Here is a 25544-nt window from a genome sequence, read left to right as displayed (position 1 = left end):
GAAGTAAGAACATAGAAAGAGGGGATGTGATCCAAACAAGACTAAAACCCAGCTGGACAAACATTAGGGCCTATGGCTCTATGTCCAACATCTGGGGCATGTGGTGACACGCTGTTATTTCCAAAGGGCTCAGGCAGCCCTGTCTCTAATGACCTTCCTGTTTACAGCCTGCATGGCCTCTCCTTTACTTTGGCTCTGTCTCTAGTGAGCAGCTTTCCTCAGAAGACATTCCACATTACTGGCATCTCTTAAATTGGTGGTTCTCCATGCCAGCTTTGGTTTTATTCTCATAACTTCATGCATCACCCTTTCAGGGGCTACCCGCAGAGATTCCAACCCTACTCAGTAAAAGTCTTCATGACACCTTAACTCCAACCTGAAGAACCAGCACCATGTGGGTGACACCAGGGTGTTTAAATGATGACTGCAGTGGCCTCTGAGTAACTAGGGGGATGAGCATGAAAAAATGACTTCCTAAGCCTCTTTATATGAGCAGGGTGCCCCTGTGGTATCTTCTCGAATGAGTTTTTACTTCACATCATTGAACCTGTGATGGGTAGTCTTGCAGATTCCTGAGATGCCCTCAAGGCATCTTTCCTGTTTTCTCTTTGCCAAGTATTTAGCTTCTGCTTAATGGCACTAATCTCAGCAATAGATTCTTCCTTGCTCCCAATTTTACATGTGCTTACTGCCTAGTCAAACTGCAAGGTTTTCAAATATTTTTTCTCTGCTTACTCCCCTGACTTTCACAGTAAACCTGACTAAGAGTTACCAGCAATATCCAAGCCACTGCCTGAATGTTGTGCTGCCTTGGATTTTCCTCTGTCAGATTAATCAGTCCCTCACTTTTAAATTTGGTCTCACACACAAAGTCTTACAACACGTGCAAAATGTAGACAAGTTCTTTGCCAGAATGGAACTCGTGGCCTGTAGTTCAACTTCCAAATGACTCTTTGCTCTTATCTGAAACATGAACTCAGTCCTTCCAGTTCACATTCCTCTCTACATCTGAGCCTCTGAACTCCCACCAGAATCTATCATTTAGCTCTACTTACAGCAATCTAAGGCTTCTTCAGCCTATGTCTCCAAAATTTTTGAAACTTTTCTCACAAATCAATTCCAAAGTCTTCTGAACCCCATGCTGAGATTAGTTGCACCAATAATCCCAATTCGTTTACCAATTTCTGTGCTAGTCAATTTTTCATCACTGTAAACTAAATACCTGAGAAGAACAATTTATAGGAGGAAAAGGTTATTTTGGACTCACAATGCTAGAGGTTTTGTCCATGGTTGGCCATCTTCTTTGCTCTGGGTTCATGGTGAAGCAGAACATCATGACAAAAGGGCACATAACAGTGTTCCACATGCAAGCATTGAAAAACTATTTCTTCTTTATAATTATTCTTTTTCTCATTGTGCACGGAGGTTTTTTGTGTTTACTTAATTCAAATACAATCCCTTCCTTTTGAAATCCAAATGTACATTTTTTTGTTCAACTCTAAGGACACATACTATATTCTTATCATCATTATTTTTATCACTCATTAATTTTATGTAGGGATAATATATTATTTCTTTATTCCTTAAAATGTCTGGCCTATAGTAACTTTAGGTAACTGACTTCATAGATGTTTGTTGAATTGAGCTGAATCTTAAGATTTTAAAAGCTGTATTTGATTGACTCCTAGGTTTCTTTTTTTTTTTTTTTTTTTTTTTGAGGCTATTGTGAATGGAGTAGTTTTCCTAATTTCTCTTTCAGTGGATTCTTTGATGATGTATAGGAATGCGTTTGATTTATGGGTGTTGATCTTATATCCTGCTACTTTGCTGAATTTATTTATTAGTTCTAGAAGTTTTCTGGTAGAATTTTTTGGATCTTCTAGATATAGAATCATGTCATCAGCAAATAGTGATAATTTGAGTTCTTCTTTACCTATTTGTATCCTTTCAAATTCTTTCTGTTGTCTACTTGCTCTGGCTAGAGTTTCAAGAATGATGTTGAATAAAAGTGGATATTAAAACAAAAGAAATTTAAAAAGAGTTAAATAAGGGTTGGGTTGTGGCTCAGTGGTAGAGTGCTTATCTAGTACGTGTGAGGCTCTGGGTTCGATCCTTAGCACCACATAAAAATAAATAAAAATAAATAAAGGCATTGTGTCCAACAACAACTAAAGAATAAATATTTAAAAAAGAGTTAAAAGAAAGCTATATTGGCTCCTAAATTATTTTTACTTCTTTCTAACTATCACACCACTGTACATGAGTAGGTGCTTGCCATATTTTAAGATCTCAATTGAAAGATTTCTCTATTGTTATCAAGATAAATGAGCACTTAGGTTCTATGTTAGACTCCAACATTATTTGACTTTGTGAGAAGTCAACTCATTCTACTACTTGAACTCAGCTTCTTCAACTTTCATTTCAGGTAAAGACATTTAAATTCCCTTTCAATTCTGACTTCTGAAAGTCACACTATCCTTATGTAACACCTATCTTTTGCTTAGGTTAAACTAAAATAGACAAAGAGACTGGCTTTTTTTAGTACTTTACTCATTTTATACCTTTCTGGTCTAAATTACAAGAAATCATTTCCTTGTGGGCCAAATAAAATTGACTTTTTTAAATGCTCAATTTCGTCTCCTTCCTTTGATTTTACAACACAAGCAGTCTGACATGTGGATTTAATGATTCAGATAAAATCCTAGTGTATTCACACAAAAACTACTTTTATGTGTGTCCTGGTTCCTGAGAAGACTGAAAGCTATATGCTAGTTTGAGAAACAAAGGCAAGAAGTGGATATTTAAAAGGTAATAAAGGTTGATTTTATGTCCTGAAGTCAATTATGTTGCTAGCTGTGATTACCTTAAAATCTTTGTATGTATCTCTATCTACATATATATCTCTCTATATATACACACATAATTCATAAATTATATATATAAATGATAGATAATAAAAGCAAAGAAAAATGTTTTTGTCCTTAGAAAAATTGTGTTGTTTATTAGCCACACAGGTTTATTGATTAAATATATTAAAATCATAAATTTTTGGAGAGTGAGAAGAGAGCTTGGGGACTAGCTTATGTAATGATTCCTAATTTAGAGTTTCTGGAGGGATATTTTCAAATTTTTTAAAGGTTGGTATAAATTATACATAGAACTATGATATAAATACACACAAAAAAAGATTCATAGAAAGTTCAGACAAGAGCATTTGGAATAATAGAAGATGTTTGACTTGTATTTTTTGGCATGTCCTTTATATAAAAGGAGATTCAATCAAAGTCTTTTGGTTATTTTTTCTAGGTGACTTAGGATGTTGGTTTCAGGACTCATATATAAGATATTTGCTTATTTCTATTTGTATTATTTTTACCCTATCTTGTCTAGACCATCCTGAGACTGAGATGATTCTTTGTAGCCTGAGCCTTATCCTTTATCCATGGATCATAGTGCCCAGGTGAAAGCTTTTAGAGAAGTGAACTTTTATTTCAATTGCTGGCCTTGTGCTACTATGTTTGTAACTCTCTAATGGCTACTGCCATGACTACTTTTGGCCTATATTATATCTGTAATATATCTTTGTTTCCAGCCTGTCTCGTTTTTTCACATTCAAGGTTATCATTGTTCTTGCTATTATATTAATAGTAACATATTCACCAAATACTTACTGTATACTATGCATTTTATCAAATGCTTCAGGGGCCTACTTCATTCAAAACTAGTGACAGTTACATCAAGCTCCAGGCTCGTGCAGAACTGCACACCTTTTATTGTATTTAAACATGCTATAATTTTTCATCAATGAGATTATTTTATTTTTGTTTTATATATGCATTATTTCATTTGATCCTCTAACAAAGAGGTTGGTGGGTTCACCATTGCCATTTTTTAAAATGAGGAAAATAAATCTCAGAGGAATATTAAATATATTTGTGATAAAAATGCAGTTACTGATATACCTTGAGAATATGACCACATCTCTTAAATATTCACACGTGCCTCACTGCAGGACTCTACTTAGCTTAGTCACAGAGTAAAACCAAGCAAAACTAGAGTCCTAGAAAAGACAGTGTGCATGTAATGAGAACCTAGATTTAGTCTTAGCATTGTTGCTAACTAGATCTGCAACTTTATTCAAAAAAAGTTATCTGAATGTCATCTTCTTCACTTGAAAAAATAAAATGGAAGAGAAAAGAATGTTTAAATTTCTTTAGTCCCTTCTATATCTGACAGTCTGTTTTTCTTTGACTGTATTCCTTGGCTGGATGAGAAGGTGGCAATGATCAGGCAGGATGTGTGAGTGATCCCATCCTGCTCTTTGGGTAAAGCAGTTGTACTTCTTTGAAGGAAAGAAGGAAAATCTCCTGCAGAACATGCTTCCAGTTCTCATTCTAGCTTGGGGGTCCTCCGTCCCTATGCATAACAGTGTTCGGCTTTTCAGGGAACAAAGGGAGCCGATTGACTGGGAGCAGGATTCTGACACGCCTGTCTTCGCCCATCCCTGCTAAACTGCTGATGCTATTTCTCTATGTGAATCATTCCGCACTCACTCAGTTGTGCCATCGCCAACTGCTCTTGTTGGCAGGGCCCTCTGAGGGCTTCACAGGCCACTGCTTATGGAACAGTGCCAAATGGATTGTGGGATGGATGATTGACGATCAAATAAGCATCCTGCCTTGTGGCAACACAAAACTAACTGTTATTATTACTTATGGAGGCTTTCAAAACACCATGTTAAATAGTCCATGTGAAAGGAAATTAACACCAAATTACTATTAGAAGCTGCTTTTAAAACAGATGAATTGAGGGGCCAAGGATACTCCCTTCTAATCCATCACAAAGGTTTTTCTAATCTCTCTCTCATGCCTTGCTTGGTTCATCTCATCATTTAGCCATTCATTTGTTGCAAGAGCCTCCTAACTGGACTTTTTTTGCTCTTGAGCTTGTCCTTTTAAATTTATTTTCCACATTACTGCATATTTCTAAAAGGTTCCCTATATCCTTCAAAATAAAATCCAATTTACTTGGCATTATATAAAATGTTTCTGTTGAGATAGATCATTCTACATGCTCTGGCTTCATCCTTTACCTCTTAATTGCTCACCTTATACATAATTCTATCAGCTATTGGTCGTGTGTTTGTCAACCTTCAGTCGTTATAGCACCTGAGATAATTAATTAAGGAGGGGAAAAGATTTTGTTGGCTTGAAGTTTTGAAGGTTTCTTTACAGGACCAGGTAGGTCCATTGCTTTGGGCCTCTGATGGGCATGGCAGATGGAAATCAGGAAGCATGTAGTGGAGCAAATTGCTTCTTTCAAAAGCTAGGAAGCAAAAAGGAGGAAGCTGGTGTCCCACAATCCCCTTCAAAATCATTCCTCCAATGACCTCAGGGCTTCCTACCAGGCCTCCTTTTGTAAAGGTTCTACCACCTCCAAGTAGGGTACCCTGAGGACTATGCTTTGAACAAGTGTAAGTTTAGGGACATTTAACATGCAAACAATAGCAGTTTATATGCAATTTGCAATTAAAATGAATAATTAAAGGCAAATTTTTAACAAAACTAATTATCAACCTTGCAGTTTTGAGTTAGATATTTGTAGGATAGCTAATTTTTGAATGAGTGTGAATATTATATCTATATTTATATCTGTGTCTATGTGCATATATGTTCATGGCCTAATTCCCCAAATCTACAAATATTATCTTGTTGCAAGAGTGAGTTTTTAAATATGTCTCAGTCAGTTTGGGCTTCTAAAATAAAATATTGAGACTGGGCCCCTTAAACAACAGGAATTAATTTTTCACAGTTCTAGAGGTTAGAAAATGTTAAGATGTTGCCAGCAGGTACCCTGTCTGGTGAGGACACTCTTCCTGGTTTTCAAATAGCTGCTTTCCCATTGTGTCCTCACATAGTAGAGAGCGGAAAGAAAAAATGCACGCTCATGTTTCTTCTCATAAGGCAACAGGTATAATTTAAATGTGTGGTCCCCAAAATTCTTATTAAATCTAACCACTACGACAATGGCATTAGGAGGGAGAGGCTTGTGGGAAGTGACTTTGTCACAGAACCAAAGCCCTCATGAATGGGACCAGCATTGTAATGAAAGAGACATCACAGAGCTGCCTTGCCCTTTCCATCATGAGAGCAAACAGAATACAGAGATTGGAGTAATGTCACAAGACACAGAATTCCTAGAGCCACCAGAAGGTATAAGAGGTAAAAAATGGATTCTCCCCTGCAGCCTTCAGAAAAAGCATGGCTCTGTTGACCCCTTGATTTCCTGCTATGGCTTTCAGTATTGTAAAAAAATAAATTTGCTTTAAGCCACAAAATTTGTTGGATTTTGCTACAGCACATAGGAAATCAATACGAGCACTTTGGTGAGAAGCTTAGATAACTAGGAGGTCACAGAATCAAGTAGGTGGGATCAGCTGAAGACTTGCAAAGGGTCTAGACAATTTGCATAATGCCAAATTATTATCCTTACATTAAAGATAGCTTAGAGATAATTTAATCACACATTTTGCTTGAAATAAAAATCCAAAGACCATTGAAGTTTAGCGGCTTCCCAGACTTGTATGTGTGGTGAGTGACAAAACTGTGGTGACAGGTGAGGTCTCCTGAAGTCCCCAAGGTGATCTGCAACTGACTACATTGCTGCTTAGTTAAAAATGCCTCTCTTGTTCTACCTAACTCGATTTGTAATCGTGAAATGTTAAAATATAAGCAAGTCTCCAACCATACAAATTTGATTTTGATGAGTTCATGTTACATCCAAATAATGGAATAACTGGTAGCTTTTAAGATATCCCTCCATCATTCACATGGATATTATGAAAACTGAAGAAAATCAACTAACAATATTTTGTTAGAGAAAACAAGCAGTTGACAAAAGATACTCCTTGGTATGATTTCATTTCTACAATGAACTTATAAAAGAAAAATGTAAAATATAGTTTTGAAAGATCATATGCAAGAGTGTTCATTGTAGTTATTTGTGATCACAAGGATTATAGATGATTTTTATTTTTCTGTATGTTGTTTCATATTGTAATTCTTCATAATAAATGCATATTAATTTTATAATAAAAAGCTATGTTTTCCTTACATTTCAAAGAGTACTGACTATGTGCCTATCCTTCATGTGCTGATCAGAAGAAACTATGCAGACATTTAATCTGCATTCTAATTAAGCGATTACATTGCAGGGCAGGGATTCAGTGCTATCACAAGGCAGGAGATGTAATAAGAGGGATAATGCAGAAACAAAAATAAATATGGCTGGCAGGTGGAGAAAGGTGATGCAGATACACTGGCAATTGCATGGTAAATTTAGTAAGACACCTTGACATCTTTCCTGTTAGCTGGCTATATATTTTAGTATGTGTTGCCATTATTAATTCTAACAAACAGATTATTTTGAGGACCTAAAGTTTTTCTCTAAGTCAGATCTCAGAAATGTCTGTGGAATATGCAGGTGGTACAGGCTGGGTGGCATGGAGATAAGCCTTCCATTAAGATTGTAGTTTGATGATACCCACCTTGCTAGGGAGGGAAGGTCTGGCAAGGGCAGTGAGGAGTTAAGAGGGGTTTGACCTGAGAATGGAAGAGAATTCAGTGAAGAAGCAAAAGTGTGTGCAAATCTATACCTGTATTTGTGTGAACTTCTGTCTTTTTATTACCGAAGTGACCTTAGAAATGTAGTGAGGTTAACTTTTCAGTGACCATTGGCTTTTGAACAATAGAGAAAAATGAATAGGTGTTCTGAGGCTCAAATAATAGAAAAGTAAATCTCTTAATTTCTGATGTTTTATTGAAGCAAGTTCTAGCTGTCTGTATAGCTAAAATAAATCATCATTCATAGCACCCTTTGAAGAGTATAAATTGATATAAACTTTCTGGGAAATAATTTGTTATATTTAGTAATTTTTCTTGAAATCTTGAGGAAATGATTCAAAAGGCATGTAAATATGCCATCTTGTAATATTTATAATACTGAAAATAGAGGAACAAATTAAATGTCCATATTTGATAGCTGATTACATAATATATGATGCTTACATATAATGGACTATTCTGAAGATATTTAGAATGATGTTTATAAGAAATCCAGTGAAAAAGGTAAGATATTAAATTGTACATAAAACATTATGTTACCTATAAATAATTCATAGACATATATAATGAAAATGCTTTGATGGGCATCCTTTCTACTGTAAATTTTTAAAAATGGAGTTATGCATGCTACTTTTCAAGAATGTATCTAGGGCTGGAGTTATAGCTCAGTGGTAGAGCACTTGCCTTGCAAGTGTGAGGCACTGGATTAGATCCCAGCACCATGTAAAAACAAATAAAGGTACTGAGTCCATACACAACTAAAAGAAAATATTTTTTTACAAATGTATCAATATTAGTACTGTCACATGCATTTTTCTCCTTGTAAGGTAATAAATATCTTATTTTTCTATATCAAAATATGAATTATATTTAACATAGACTAGTTGATTAGCTTGAAGTCTACTTTATTTGATATGAGGGTGGAAACCCCTGCTTGCTTCCTCAGTCCATATAAGTGGTATGATTTTTCCCAATCCTTCACCTTCAGTCTGTGGATGTCTTTTCTTATGAGATGAGTCTCTTGGAGGCAATATATTGTTAGGTCTTTTTTTTTTTTAAATTCAATTTGCTAGTCTATGTCTTTTGATTAGTGAGTTTAGGCCATTAACATTCAGGGTTATTATTGAGACATGATTTTTATTCCCAGACATTTTTTTTTTAAATTTTTGCTATTAAGTGATTTGGTTTCTCCTCTCCTCTGATTAGATTTTCCTTTAGTGTACTACTTCCCTCTGCTGCTTTTCATCACTGTTTTTCATTTCCTCTTCATGGAATATTTTTCTGAGCATGTTCTATAGTGCAGCCTTTCTAGTTATAAATTCTTTTAACTTGTGTTTATCATGGAAGGTTTTTTATTTCATAATCTAAAGCTTAATTTTGCTGGATATAAGATTCTTGGTTGGCATCCATTTTCTTTAAGAGCTTGGTATATGATCCATGATCTCTTGGTTTTGAGGGTCTGGGTTGAAAAATCTGCTGAGATACTAATTGGTCTACCCCATATGTGATCTGATTCTTCTCTCTTGCAGCTTTTAAGATTCTATCCTTATTCTGTATGCTAGGCATTTTCATTATAATGTGACTTGGTGTGGATTTGTTGCAATTTTGTACATTTGGTGTGCTGTAAGCCTCTTGCATTTGGTTTTCCAATTCATCCTTCATGCTTCGGAAATTTTCTGATATTATCTCTTTAAAGAGATTGTTCATTCCTTTGGTTTTAAACTCTCTGCCTTCCTCTATCTCAATAAGTCTTAGATTTGGCCTTTTGATGCTGTTTCATATTTCTTGGATGTTCTGTTCATGGTTTTTACTATCTTCACTGTGTGATCAACTTTATTTTCCAAATTATATACTTTATCTGAAATTCTTTCTTCCAAGTGATCTAGTCAGTTGGTTATGCTTTCTATTGAGTTTTTAAATTTGGTTTATTGTATCCTTTATTTCAAGGATTTCTTTCTTTTTTTTTTTTTTCTGGAGTTTCTGTCTCTTGAAGTAATCGTTTGCTACCTGTATTTGCTCTCTTATCTTTTTGTTAGAGTTATCCATTTCTGCCTGTATTTGCTCATTTAGGTCATTCTTTAATTCACAGATCATTTAATTGTGAACTTTCTGAACTCCTTCTCTGACATTTCATCAACTTTACTGTACATGGGTTCTGTTATTGTAGTATCTTGGTTTGGTTGGGGCACTTTCCTCCCTTGTTTTTTCATGTTGTCTATGTGTCTTCCTTTCTTGTGGCATGGATCTGAGATATTACAGTTTCTACCCTATATTCTTGTAGTACCCCTGCAGATTGTCTGTACCTCACCTTGATGTTGGGCTTCCAGACCCTGCTGGTGTCCCTCAATGTATGCTACTGCAACTAAAGGTGGTGGCAGCAATAGCAAGGAAACTCGAGGTAACAGTGGAGGTGCCCCAAGACTAATGCAAGGTCTTACAGAGATGGGGGCTGAAAGGGTAGGCCTTATACTCTCTTTGGGATGCCTTCTCTGAGATGCAGCTGCTTCTGGGCCCTGTCTGTTGTCAAAAAGGTAGACTAATTGAAAAAGTGGGGAAGAGAAAATATTAGAGCAACATATACTTTTTTCATTTTAAAAGAATGGCATATACAAATAGAACTTATTTGTTACCTCTGTTTTAACAACACCTTGCATATTTAGTGAAGTCACAAATGATCATTTCTAGTAATTCTTTGAATGTTAGTTGTTTTAAGTTTTTGGTAAAAGAAGATGCAGAATATAAAATATACAATGTAGCTGATATCCCTTAGAGATGTGCTTTTGATATTCACACACGAAGTGGGATAGGCTCACACAAAGAAGAATCAACATTGCAATTCCCTGCTTTTCAAAGGACAATGTGCATCTACCTTTATATTCTCAGGAGTCTGTCAGACTAGCAGGGAAGTAACTAGCATACAGAGGATGTAGCGGCAGTTGTTGGTAACTTACTCAAAAGCCATATTCTCCATTTCCCTCCCCTAGACCAGCTTCTTCCTGCTAAGACTACTCTGATGTTGTCAAATATCCACTCTCTTCCACTAGGCTATGTACACTTTTAGAAAGACTGGGCCAGAGAGGGGAAAAAAAGCACCATTTGTCTAAATCAGTCATTATAACAATGTTCCCCTTACCAATGACACAATGACAGGTGATCCAATTTTGATCAAGGAGAAGTGCAGGTGATTCTGCCAATGTTGCTTCTGGGATGATTCTTAGCTTTTAAGTTATCAACAAAAGAATAGTATCTTTTCTTTCATATGAATAAAGATATGAGGAGATGCGATATCATAGCCAATTTGCAACCAAAATGCAGCTACTCAAACATTAAGGGTTGCAAAGTGAAATATCAAGACTTCAAGATCTATAAACAAATTAATCAATGTTAACAGGTGGATATACTAAACCAAGCAGGAACCAGCCTTGAGTCATCCTGCCTCATATTCCTTGTTAATGTAAATTAATAAAACCTTATTGATGGTTTAAATTCTTTAGGTCTGGATTTTCTATTACCCCAAACTGGAATTGTTCAACTTATACAGAAGAAAAAAAATGTTTGTTGAGTTGACTTCAAATAGATGTTTTTATTTGAGGTCTATGATGTATAAGTAGACACAAGGAGCTGGAAAATAAGTTAGAGACAGGGAGCTGGGCATGCAGGGAGAACTGGTCATAGAGGGAGAACTCTTCTTTAGAACTTCTCTTTCTAGAATATGACATGCATTGAAGCTTTGAAGTGATGAGACACCTTTAGGGGATTAAAATAAAGAAAGGATGAAATTTGATCCTGCCGCTTTTCATTATTTTTGCTATTGTTGTCCCTCCAAATTTGTTTTTTTTTTTCTAGCCTATATGGTGTTAATTTTTCATTTGTTTGTAAAGCCGTTTGTTTCCATTCTTCCTAACTTTCCCTTAGCCATTGTCTTGTTATTGATCTCTTACAAGTCTTATGATCTTACATTAATGCTTAATGCTATTAATCTAGCTCTGGACTTTTGACCTTGTTCTTCTGTTTTTTTGTTTTTTTTTTTTTCATTTGCCCTTTGCTTTGGAGATGCTTTTCAGAGCTTTTAGTCTCTACAAATATAAGTGTCTTTTAAAAGCATGGGGTCAGGGTGAGTCTGCATATACCAAAGTGATTGTGAATGTAACTGAAAAATCCCCTTGCCAATTAAATAATTAGTTGAAACAATCTTTCCTGTAAATTGGGTTTTAATACTTAGGATTGCTTTTTAGAAAGACCACCTTCCAAATGAATGTGTTGCTTCCCATTTTGAGTTGTATTGTTCTCTTTTTCCATAATTTAAAATTTGTAGATTCTTCTCTGAAGACTTTGCTACTCTTACAGTTGAGTGAAATTTGGAGTTTAGGTGACATGCAATGTATTTAAAACAGAGCTGCTTTTTCCCTTTTCCTGTAATTTTCAATTACATTGTTTTCTATTACATATTCTCTGAAATGTGTCAGCTTAAACACTTACAACAATGTTTATCAAAGACCTTTTAGATTCCATTACTTTCAATAATTAAAATAGAACAGTCTGTATCACAGGGGCATCCGGTTTCAAACTTGTTCGCTGTTCTACTACATTGGGGCAATTGCAAAGTTGAGTATCAGTTTAATTATAGAACATTTAATTAGCTTACTGATGTTGTAATATCTGTGGGAACAAAGGTTCCTTTTTGTTAAGACTTTGATTTACTTAAAGGTCAGTGACTTGATTAAGAAATGAGACGTGGGAAGCAATGACCTGCCTTTCAATGGACTTAGCAGTACCTGCTATTCTCAGGAGACCTCATTCTCCCTTTCTGAGCATGAGTTTTTAGCAGTGTCCATGTCTGAAGTCATAGAGGGAGAACTCTTCTTTAGAACTTCTCTTTCTAGAGTGGGAAAATTCAAAAAAGATTTCTCTTCTCTTCCTGTGTTAAGGACTATAAATTATCTTCATTTGTTTTATCCAAGTCATCTAGAAGGCATAAGACTGTGATATGTTTTCTAAATTGAATTATATATTCTCTGCCCAAGCAAATGCCTATACATTGATGGTAAGAATTTTCCATATTTTCTATGGAAAGCACCAAGTACACTTGGGTTACTTCAACAACACTAGCTACATTTACTTACTTGTTTGGCACACTTTATACTCATTATGTAAGAGATCCTTTGATACATTTCAAAGTACCTAATTCATTTTTCATAATCACATACAAAATAAACTCCTCTAGTAATTACTCCCATTTAACAGATTAAGAAATTGGGACAGAGAGGTTGAAACTTGCCTAAAATTATATGACTTATTTAGACATTTAAGACCATTTACACTGAAACAAGTAAATATCAAGTGGTAGCTTTAGAAGAACAGAATTGAAGGATTAGTAAATCAAATTGAAGAGATAAAATGGGGGACAAAAGCAAATCCCATTGGAAAATTGATTTGATTTTCTTGCTATGTTGTGGCTCATGCAGGAGCTTTTCCAAGAGCCTCTATCCTCCAGGCAGTACTATTTTCTGCTAAGAGCAAAAGGTGCTCTCAGGAATTCTATGCGTACAGTTTTCATTTACCACTTATGTGCGCTGACCTTAGATCACATTTGTCCAACTGTGTGCCCAGGTTGCAGCTGGGACTTTTTATTATCTAGCTTTTTTTTCCTATCATGTATCTATCTCATTTCATCTTGCACTGAGTTGTCAAATAAAGTGATTACAAATCGAACATCTGAAATGCTATCTATTCCCTTGACCTCCAAGTGTTGCTGGTTCCAGATTCTCTTTGTTCTGTTCCCATGGTAAGGCATCCGGTTAATCTATTTTAGACTCATGGGTTTTCATTTTACCTGAAGGTGACCAGATATTGTATTACCACTTGAACACATGTCCTTATTTGTCTGATTGCTTTGTCTTTTTGAACTCTTGTGCCATGGCTTGAATATGAAGTAAACCCTTCCCACTCAAAGCTTCTGTGTTAATGCAGGAAAGTTCAGAGGTGAAATGTTATGAGAGCTGTAAGCTAATCAGTGGATTAATCCATCATTGAATTAAAACTTTGAATGTATTGAGTAGTAACTATAGGCAGGTCAGACATTGCTGGAGGAGGTAGGTCACTGGGAGTGTACCTTGGAGATTATACATTTTATCCCCTTTCTCTCTTCTTCCCTGCCACAGTGAGCTGGGTAGCTATTCTTTTGCTACCACACTCTTTTGCTGTTATATTCTGCCTCATATTGGACCCAGAACAACTGAGTTGGCTGCACATGGACTGAGCCTCTGAAACCATGAGCAAAAATAAACTTTTCCTCCTGTAAGAATTTTTTGTTGAATATTTTGGTCACAGCAATGCAAACCTAACAAAAACATGCTTCTTTATGAATTTCTCCAAGATCTTTGTTTTCCTCTCATAATCATGGGTGTTTAAGTATGAAATCATCTCTCCTTACTCTCTACTCAATTATATTTTTAAATAATCAAAAAAACATAGCTTGACATATTTTATGGTTAAGATATTTCTTAGTGATGTATTCTAAAGAATTTTTATGATCTTGACCATTTTACTTTTTCTTGCAATTTATATTTAGCAAGCCTCACATTCATTTGGAATTTATTTTAGTCTGATGGATGTTATGGTTTGTGCTCATACGCATACTATCATCTTTCCAATGTTGGCAGCATCTCCTTGTGCATAATCAGAGCATAAACACTCAATCATATTTCAAGTCAGTTCTCTGAGTGACCTTGGACCAATCCAATCTTGCCTTTTCTCACTTGCAGTTCTTAAGAATAACTGTAAAATTATGCTGGGAATGCAATATCCTGAGATAGGGAAGGAATAACTGGAATAGCTGGGTTCTGTTCCATCTGCCTGCTTTGAAACATTATGTCCTTCAGTGCTTTATCCCAGGGAACCTGTATCACCCATAATATGAAAACCAGGGTAGGCAGGAATTTTGAGGTCCTTTAGCAGTGGTGCAAGTATTTTATGTACAGATGAGACTCTACCCATGCTCGGTAGCTTTTTGAGGCATTGGGGAGTATCTCCTAATGAATGCTAAGCTTCTGTTTAAACTTGCTACTTACCTGTAAGTAATAAACCTAGTTAATGTAACATATGTGCATCAGTGTTCTGTCACACTCTATCCAGACAATTGGATAACTAGTACATTGTTGAGAGCCATCCGTGAACTATGCATGAGGACGTTTTCAGCATTGTAGTCAGTGAGTGGGAAAGTCTGATATTGGGAACTTACAGTGGCACTCCTGCTGTTAAGATGGCCCAAACACATGGGAACTCCCCTTCAGCTCTGCTCAAAAAGGTCCCACATAGCACCAGAGATGGGATGACCAACTATAGTAACACATCCTCTCTGAGATGGGTGTAACCTACCAAGATGCCAATCATCCTGTTAACTACAAGACTTCATGAAGCAAGACTTCACCCCAGAAACCTTATCCCTGCCTTTAATGTGCCCCCTTATGTACAAACCACGGGAGCCATTTTCTAATTGTTTAGCTCCAGCTTCTGTGTGGATTGGACCTATCAGGAGCTCCAAGGTCCCTTTAAAGTATGATTTTGACTTTGCTTCTTATTTCTTCACTAATTATTTCAGACTTTAATTTTCTTTTATGACTTATAACCTCCTGAGCAGGAAAAAGGACCCCTGGTGAGGTATTGAAAGCTTCATGATAGTACATGGTAAAACAGCTTCACATATATATTCATAAACAAAACAGAAATTCTTTTATGGTCAAATTGGGTTTATTCACATTATATATAGGTACATATATATATGTACCTATATATAGGTACATTTTTACCCACTAATTTTTATATGTACACATAGCTCTTTGTACCTTTATCACATAAGAACTCTTATCTAACCATCAATAAAATCAAGGCACTCAACTGTACCATAACAGAATTTCTCTGTACTACTCCTTTATAGTTATATTCACCTCCAAATTCATGCTCTCTGTCTAAAATTCTGTGACTTCATGAGTATTACATAAATAAAAACATGTAATATGTATTCCACAAAAAATTGTATTTTCACTCAGCATAATTTTTCTGGAAATTCATAAAGTTGTTGTACATATCAAAAGTTTGTTTGTGGCTGAATAGTATCCTATTGGACAAATTATCACAGTTTATGTAGCAATTTGTTCTTTAAAGGAAATTTGGATAGTTCCCATGTTTCAGTTATAACGAGTGAAGCTGCTAGAAATGTTTAAGTACCCATATAAAAATAAATTTTCCCTCTCTGGAATAAACACTCAAGACTGTAATGGCAGGGCCATGTGATACATGAATTTTTAATTTTGAAAGAAACTTCCAAAATATTTTCCAAGCTGGCTATACCATTTATAACCTCCCCAGCAATGTGCGAGTGACCAAGTTTCTCTACATCCTTTCCAGCATTTGTTATTATCACCATTTGCATGTTAATTTATTAATTCTTATTTAGCACCATTTGTTTTCTCATTGTGGCTGTAATATGCAGTTGTGTAATGGATAATGATATTAAATATCTTTTCATACTTTCATTTTCCAACTGTAGCTAGTTCTTGGTAAAATATTTGCATGTTTCTTCTCATTCTAATTTGATTACCATTTTAAAGGTGAATCTTGAGAATTCTCACTCTATTCTATATATAAGACCTTCCTTGTTTATGTAGATTACAGATATTTTCTTTCAGTTTGAAATCTTTTTTTTTTCCCATCCTTTTCACAGGATTTTGTTTCTATTTGATTTTTGGTTTTCTGCAAAGAAAACATAATTTTGATGAAGTCCAGTTTATTAATTTTTACTCTTATTAATCATTATTTTTGTGTCAAGATTTAGAACTCTTTCCCTAGTCTTGGGTAGTATTTTCCTCTATGTTCTTTCCTATAAGTGTTTTTGTTGTTGTTGTTCTACTTTTTTGCATTTTTTGTTTGTTTGATTGTTGTTTTGGTATTTGAACTGAACCCAGGGGTGCTTCACAAAGGAACTACATCTCCAGTCTTTTAAAATTTTATTTATTTTTAGTTTTATTTATTTTTTTAAACATTTATTTTTTAGTTGTAGATGGAGACAATAATTTCATTTTATTTCTATGTGGTGCTGAGTATTGAACCTAGTCCCTCATGAATGCTAGGGAAGTGCTTTACCTCTGAGCCACAACCCTAGCTCTGTTTTTTACTTTATATTTTGAGAGAGGACCTCAGTAAATTACCCAAGGCTATTCTAGACTTTGCAATTCTCCACCATCAGGCTTCCCAGTCACTGAGATTATAGGTATGTACCACCATGCCCAGCTGCTAGACGTTGTTTTTTTAAATTAACTAATTAATTTTTAAAAATTTATATATGACAGCGGAATACATTACAATTCTTATTACACATATGGAGCACACTTTTTCATATCTCTGGTTGTATAGTATATTCACATCAATTTGTGTATTTATACACGTACTTTGTATAATAATGTCCCTCACTTTCCACCACCATTTCTAACCCCATACCCTCTCCCTTCCCCTCCAACCCCTCTGCCCTATCTAGAGTTTGTCTATTCCTCCCACACTCTCCCTGCCTATCCCACTATGAATCAGCCTCTTATATCACAGAAAAGATTCAGCATTTGTTTTTTTGTTTTTTTTTTTGGGTGGGGGGATTGACTGACTTCACTTAGCATTATCTTCTCTAACTCCATCATTAACCTGCAAATGCCATGATTTTATTCTCTTTTATTGCTGAGTAATATTCCAATATGTATATATGCCACCTTTTTTTAATCCGTTCATCTATTGAAGGGCATCTAGGTTGGTTCCACAGTTTAGCTATTGTGAATTGTCCTGCTATAAACATTGATGTGGCTGTGTCCCTGTAGTATGCTGTTTTTAAGTACTTTGGGTATAGTCCAAGGAGAGGGATAGTTGGGCCAAATGGGGTTCCATTCCCAGATTTCCAAGGAATCTCCATATTGCCTTCTATATTGGCTGCACCAATTTGCAGTCCCACAAACAGTATATGATTGTGCCTTTTCCCCACATCCTTGCTGACACTTATTTTTGTTTGTCTTCATAATAGCTGCCATTCTGACTGGAGTGAGATAAAATCTTAAAGCATTTTTGATTTGCATTTCTCTAATTGCTAGTGATGATGAACATTTTTTAATATATTTGTTTACTGATTGTATATCATCTTCTGAAGTGTCTGATTAGGTCTTTGGCAAATTTATTGATTGGGTTATCTGTTTTTTGGTTTTTATATTTTTTATTTCTTTATATACCCTAGAGATTAGTGCTGAAAAAGGAATTATGAAATTCATTTGGAAAAATAAGAGACCCAGAATAGCTAAAGCAATTCTTAACAGGAAAAGTGAAATAGGTGACATCATTATACCAGACCTTACACTATACTACAGAGCAATAGTTACAAAAACAGAATGATATTGGCACCAAAACAGACTGGTAGACCAATAGTACAGAATAGAGGACACAGAGATTAACCCACAAAACTACAATTATCTTATATTAGACAAAGGTGCCAAGAACATGCATTAGAGAAAAGATAACCTCTTCAACAAATGGTGCTAGAAAAACTGGAAGTCCATATGCAACAAAATGAAATGAAACCCCTATCTCTCACTATGCACAAAACTCAACTCAAAATGGATCAAGGATTTAGGAATAAAACCAAAGAAGAAAAAGTAGGCCCTAATCTCCATCATGTGGAATTAGGCCCCAAATTCCTTATTAAGATTCCTGTGGTGCAAGAATAAAAATCAAGAATCAATAAATGGGAGGACTCAAACTAAAAAGTTTCTTCTCAGTAAAAGAAACAGTCTGTGAGGTGAACAGAGAGCCGACATCTTGGGAGCACTTCTAAAAGTTTTATAGTTTCAGATTTTTCAATTTTACTTTTGAGTCTGTGATTATTCTCTATAAAGTTTTGTGTAAGGTATGTGGTTCAAGTCAAGGTAATTTTTTTTCTGATGGATTTGAACTTTTTCTAGGACTGTTTATTGAAAAGGTTGTATTTATTAAATTGCTTTTGCACTTTTCAAAAATTAATTCAACCTATTTGGACATATTTGTTCATACACATTATTATCAGTATATGGTAAGATCTAACATGGATAAGAATGATTCTTCTTATTTTATTCTTTGAAAATTATTTTGCCCATTGCAGAATTTTCTGTTTCCAAATAAATTTCATAATGCTTATGCATATATACGCAAAAAATTGTTGAAGTTTTTATGGAAATTATATTAAATCTAAAGATCAATTTAGATGAGATTGACATTCTTACAATAAGAAACTTACAAACCATGAACACACTATTTTGTCTCATTAATTTAGGGTTTCATTGATTTCTTTTATTACCGTATTTTAAAATTTTCGTCATACAGATCCTAAACATATACTCATAGATCTATGCCTTTTCATTCGTTTTGTGTTTTTAAATTTTTATTTCCAATTTTTCATGTGGGTATGGGATTGGTTTTATGCGTGATATTGTATCCTGTAATGTTACTGAACAAATTTTAAGCTTTTGATAGTTTTCATTCTGTTTTCCATGTATATGAAAATGTTGTCTAGAAATAGAGATGGATTTATTTTTCATATCATCTACATACATCTATGATTATCATTTGTTTTTTTGTTGCCCTATTACAGTGGCTGGAAAATTTAGTATTGTGTTTAAAATCAGTGATGAGAATAAATAACTTTATAATGTTCCTGATAGCAGAAAGAGAGCACTAAGTCTTTTATTATTAATATATTTGTGTTGGTTCTATGTGGAGGGTCTTCATCAAGTTCATATAGTCTATCAAGTTACTATATTTCTACCTTGCTGAAATGTCTGTTATACTTTGGGAAAGCCTTTTTTTCTGTATAAATTGATATGATCATGGGATTTTCTTTCTTCTTTAGTCTAATCAAAGGGTAGATTACAATGACTAATTCGTATAAATGTTTTAATAGCTTCATACACCTTGAAATTCTATTAAATAACATCTATTCTATTAAATAACATCTATTCTATTAAATAATGTCTCCTTGGTGCATACACATTTTGAATTCTATCTATTTCTGGTGGATTGATCAGTTTATCATCATATAATGCCCTCTTGTTCCTAATAATTTTCTTTGGTCTGCGCCCTACTTTATCTAATGTTAAAATAGTTAAAATGTATAAAATAATTATATTTGCTTACAATGTATAACTATTTTATTCATTTCTAAGTTTGCTTTCCTAATATTTTTGTGCTAAGTTTATGTGAGATATTGTTATGTAATTTCTTTTTTATGATGAATGGTCTGATTTGGAAGTCAGGATAATACTCTTATGCAGGTTGGGAAATGTTCTTTCTACCTTCTCAAGGAGATTGTATGAAATTATTATTAGTTTTTTGAATATGTAAGAGAAACTGGGCATGGTGATTTCCTTTTCCAAAATTTTAAATTGCATACCGAATTTCTTTCATTTTTGTAGGACTAGTCAAGTTACCTATTTCATCTTGGCTAAGTTTTGGTAGTTTACAATTTTTATAAAACTTGTGAGTATAGTTTTCATATTTCCTTATCTTTTTAATGTTTGCAGGAATTGTTATGATATCTTACTAATATATTGGTAATACTAGGTGCTTGTTAATATGATTGATTTTTTGAATAACCAACCAACTTTCTGGTTCATTAGTTTTCTGGTTTTGTATTTTCAGTTCCATTGATTTCTACTTTTATCCTTATTATTTTCTTCCTTTTGCCTGGTTTATGTTTACTGTGTTCTTTACTTCCTAGGCTTTTGAGGTGGGAGGTTAGATTATTAATTTGAGAATTTCAAACCTATTTAATACTTTAAGTCAGTGTAAATTTCCCTCCCAACACTGTTTTAGCTGGCCACACACAATTTGGCATGCCATTTCAATTTTTATTCAGATCAATGTATTATTTGATTTTCTTCAAGTCACTTTGGAAAAATTTTGTTTTATAACTCAATATATGATTTATCTTAGAGAATGTTCTCTGGGCCCTTCAGAGTAAATGTTTATTCTACTGTTGTCAGGTGAAGTATTCTCCAATGTCCATTAGATCTTGCTGTAATGGCACCGTTGCCTCCTTTTATATTCAAGCTGATTTTCTCTCTAATATGTCTACCAGTTGTCAAGAGTGGGATAGTAATTTCCCTAATTACAGGTGTGGATTTATCTATTTCTCCTTTCTTTCTATCAGTTTTTATGTCATAAATTTGGAATTTCAGTTGCTTGGTGCATGCACATTTGGAATTCTATCTATTCCTGGTAGATTCATCAGTTTATCATCATATAATGCCTTGCTTGTTCCTAATAATTTTCTTTGGTCTGAAGTCTACTTTATTTAGTATTAATATGAAAATTTCTGCTTTTTTGATAAATCTCTCATTATTTTTTATTTTGAACCTACTTTGTCCTAATGTTTGATATGAGTTTCTTATAAGGAATGTGGTTTTTACATTTTTATACTCATTAAATTTCACTCTGTCAATCTCTGGCGTCTTCTAATGGGTTTATTTTAATCCAAGTTTAAATTTAACTAGGTGGCTTAAACAACAGATATTTATTTCATCACCATTCTAGGGGTCTGAAGTCCAAGATCAAGATGTCAGAAAGTTAGTTTATTCACTTTCCTTCCTTTTGTTGATATTAACAATGGGGTCAAACTAGGGGCTCACAAATACTGACAGACACCCTCAAACTCCAAAATCTCACATTTCTCACAGGTGTGATGTGGTCTCACTTCAGCAATTTCCCTTATTCACGACTTCATATGGACTGCCAAACCCTGCTTCTAGAACAACCATTTACAGCCACTAAGCAAGTTTATCATGTTTTCTACAAATGGAGCTTGATGTGATGTCTTTGTCTATTCTCTTTCCCTCATTTCTACAAGTTTGGTTGACTTCCCAATTATAATAAAGCATAACATCCCATAACACTGCAATAAAATGACATCATCTCACAAGGGTCAGTTCCTACAGTTGTGTTTTGATTTTCCAGGAACATGATCCTAGTGAATTGGGGTGGCTCATGGAAGTTAAGATACTGTAAGGGCAAAGGGTCAATCTTCAGAAAGCCAGTATATTAGAAAACACTATACAATACCCAAACTGTGATTGGCAGCAGCCATTCTTGCATAGGTACAGATTGAAGAATCTGAAGAAGCTCTTGTTCTGAATGAACTAGTTGGTTCTTTAGAGAAGGATTTTATAAATTCTCTGAATAAAAGAGGAAAAAAAATGTGTGGTCATTGCTGTGAAAATTACGGCAAACCCTTTCTCCAGGGAGAAACCAATTTCTTTAAATTTTTATTCAGCCCTGAGTAAATTATGGGTATTAAGTTACATAATTGCTAATAACATAAAATAGAGTCATGGTATTTTACTCTGTTCTCCTCCCAATCTATTCTCCAGAGCCAGAATTATACCATGTATAAAAAAAGCAAATAATTATTGTTTCATTCCATTGTCTAAATTTCTTTCAGGATGAAGAGAGATGAAACCCTCACATAAATAGGCCAATGAGGTTTTATCCTAATTTTCTCGTCACATCACAGACCCGTTGTTTCCTCTTTTCTACCCCAGAATGCTGGTCTCCCCTACTCACCACGCTCCCACTTGCCACAGGGCTGATTCCCACGCTCCTCTTGCTGCTGGAAACATGTAGCACCATCTGTCGCCCCCAGGCCTAGTAAGGGGTGCTAGTCTTTCATATGCCAACTCAATCCTCATGTCTTCAGGGGAGATCCTGACCTCTTCAACTAAGTTAAGCCTCCTATTATAGATAATATTCACACCTCATAACTCTCCTTTATAGCACTGAATATAGTCCCAATTTAAAAATGACAAATATAGTTCACTGTTATCTTTCTCCCTGAACAGACCACCGGAGAGGAGCGTCAGAGCTGTTTGAGTAAAATTGTATCCCCAGAGCTTAATGCAGTAATTGACAGGGAGTTAGTGCTCAGAAAATGTTTCCTTAATGTATACACAAATGGTTTGGTTCGTTGTGTTGATTTCTGAGGGGCAAACAAATAATGCTGAATAGAGTGTGTTACACACAACAGGAGGTCAAAAATATTAAGTAAGTAAATGAATACATGCATAAATGAATGTTGAGTTATCTGTGAGTGAGTCAGCTGCTAGTGAATTTATGGATCATTTACTATTTTAGTTTGACTTTGGGGGGCCACATATTTACTGAGATAGAGTTCCTCTTTTCTTCCACGGATGGCTGAAACAAGTAATTTCTATTATTTATCTATAAAACCCAATGATTTCTATTAGTAGCAACACAGGATATACAATAAAATAAACTACACAATAAGTACCAAATATAAAGCTCAGCCACATAAAGAATGTCTATCTTTTGTTGGCCTGATTCCATCCCCATTTTTTAAAATTATATTTATTTGATTTTTTTTGATACTGGGGATTGAACTCAGGGGCACTTGACCACTGAGCCACATCCCCAGCCCTATTTTGTATTCTATTTAGAGACAGGGTCTCACTGAGTTGCTTAGTGCCTTGCTTTTTCTGAAGCTGGCTTTGAACTTGGGATCCTCCTGCCTTAGCCTGTGGAGCCAATGGGATTACAGGCGTCCACCACTCAGCCCAGCTATCCCCATTTAATACGATCAGAGAGGGGAAGGATTTGACTAACCCAAAGCCACAATCTGTGATTCAGTGTTGATGTGCACTCTTGAGTCCATAGTTCATGGTTGTTTTCAACTTGCTAGACATCTCTTCAGCCATGGAACTCTAACAGTGCTTTTATTTCTCATTTTATCTCTTCTACATAAAAATATACAGTGTAATTGCTATAAATCCAGCACTTCTCACCAGCAATAAATATAACACTTTTGGCAAACTCGCCTTACTTGACACTTTCACCTCAAATCTGATGCGCTTACCTGAGGAGAGTGACTTTCAGCAGCGTGACTTCTGGCTTCCGGCACTCTACTTGCCTCACCCAGGATGGGAAGCAAACAGCTCTCATATTTCATATGTTTGAAAGAGTCACTGTGGATCTCTCCCAGAAACCATATTTTTCATTTTATTTATTCACCTGTTTTAATTATACCTCTGGAGAAAGCGGAGTGATACCCAAATTGCAACACAGACTGTCTGCGGAATAAATCATTGTTGTGATTTTAGTGGGCATACTGAATATATCAGAACACTTTATTTCATTTTAATTTTTTAAAAGACTTTTCAACTGGAACTGGGAGATATAATAATGACCTATAAGTCATTTTTAACAAATTGGGGTGTCTGGAGTTGCTAACCTCTCATGGGGCTGATATTGTCACATCTTCGTTCCTTCTGCTTCTTCCATGAGAGACGATAAAACATTAAAGGGTCAGTAGCACCATGGTCACTACCACTTTGGTTTTTGGCCTATTAAGCCCCCACAGGGCAGTCAAGGGCACTTGAAAGGATAGCTAGAATGAAGGTCAGGCCTGACTGACCTCATGTGCCTGGAGACTCACAAGCCTCTGATCCTGTGTGCTCACCTCTAGGAAACTGAGCTATTATAATGTATATGGTTTCCTGATTCACTATTTATTATTCAGTGTATCTTTTTTACAGGTACAGGTTCATAACTATAAAGTATTTAAAAAGTAAATAGGATAAATCATACTGACATTATTGTTAAGACTTTACACAAGTTTTTTTATAAGCTGAAATGTTTTGATTTATTGATGTGATTTTTCTCCATAAAAATTAATGATTTAGACCCATCTTTTTGAAGGGAGATAGCTACACTAGGGGATGTATAAAAAGGTTAATAAGAGATGGAGCGTGACTGAAGCTTAGGTATGAAAAGAATTGGGCATAGTATATCCAAGTGAGTTTTGTGTAACACCACCCTTACCTTTACCCTACTTTGGTGGTTGGAATTCACTTATTTCCTTAAGTAATGCTTTCATCGTTTTCACCCTGAAAACTCACATGCTCCTTGTCTCACCACAGGCTTCTCTGCTTAGTTTTTAAAAGTAGCTACTAAATCATATGATGCATTTATTTGTGAATGCAAATTTTGGATGCCGCATTTCCTGTGTTGAAGGATGACTAGAGGATCGATAAAGCTCTGTGAGTGTGTTTCCAGAGAAGACTGGTCTATGGAGTAGTGCTATGATAAGTGTCCCTCCCAGGTCTATGTGTTAAAGACTTGATCCCTAACCCATGGCACTGTTGGGAGGTGATTGAACCTATAGGAGGTAGCACTTAGTTAGGTCTGTAGTTCTCTGGGGTCACAACTTTATGGCATAATGGGACCCTACCTCCTTCCTCTTCCTTTCTGTGCTCAGCTTGAGGGGAGTGGTTTTGCTCTGCCATGCAATCCCATAGCGAATGCCTTATCACAGACCTAGAAGCAACAGGATCAACTAATTATAGACTGGAACCTTTAAAACTGTGAGTCAAAATAAACGTACTATCTTTAGGAGCTGGTTGTTTGAAATATTCATTACAGAATCAACACATTGGGTGGAGAAGATTCTCCATGAATGTGGGTACTACCACCCAATAGGCTTGGGGCCTAGAGAGAACAAAAAAGGAGAAAGTCACTTATTCTTTCTCTTGCTTTAACTTTTGGTCTTTTTCTTCCTTCCAGAATGGGCACATTTTCTACTGCAGCCACAATTAAACACGAGAGTCCAAGATCTTCAGCCTTTGGACTTGGACTTTCACCAGTGTCCTTCTTGATGTGGGGAGAACTTTGCCAAGATGGGGGTTTATCATTGATCTCTTTCTTTTTCTGAGGCTTCCAACTTCTTGGACTGAGCTGCTACTGACGACCCTTGCCTCTCCAGCCTGCACATATCAACTGTGAAACTTCTCAAGCTCTATGATTGTGCAAGCCAATCTAATAAAGCCAATTGCATATAAATATGTGTTTTATTGG

The 25544-nt window shown here is 35.3% G+C and overlaps 1 pseudogene; it reads right to left on the bottom strand.

The window, feature by feature from the left end:
• LOC143382629 (eukaryotic translation initiation factor 5A-1-like) overlaps positions 1–22307 on the bottom strand; it is a 107130-nt pseudogene extending 84823 nt beyond the window's left edge.
• Positions 22308–25544: the final 3237 nt, after the last annotated feature.

This window comes from Callospermophilus lateralis, chromosome 17 (assembly GCF_048772815.1).
Source record: "Callospermophilus lateralis isolate mCalLat2 chromosome 17, mCalLat2.hap1, whole genome shotgun sequence".
Classification (NCBI taxonomy): Eukaryota; Metazoa; Chordata; class Mammalia; order Rodentia; family Sciuridae; genus Callospermophilus; species Callospermophilus lateralis.
This window is presented reverse-complemented; position numbering and strand designations above follow the sequence as displayed.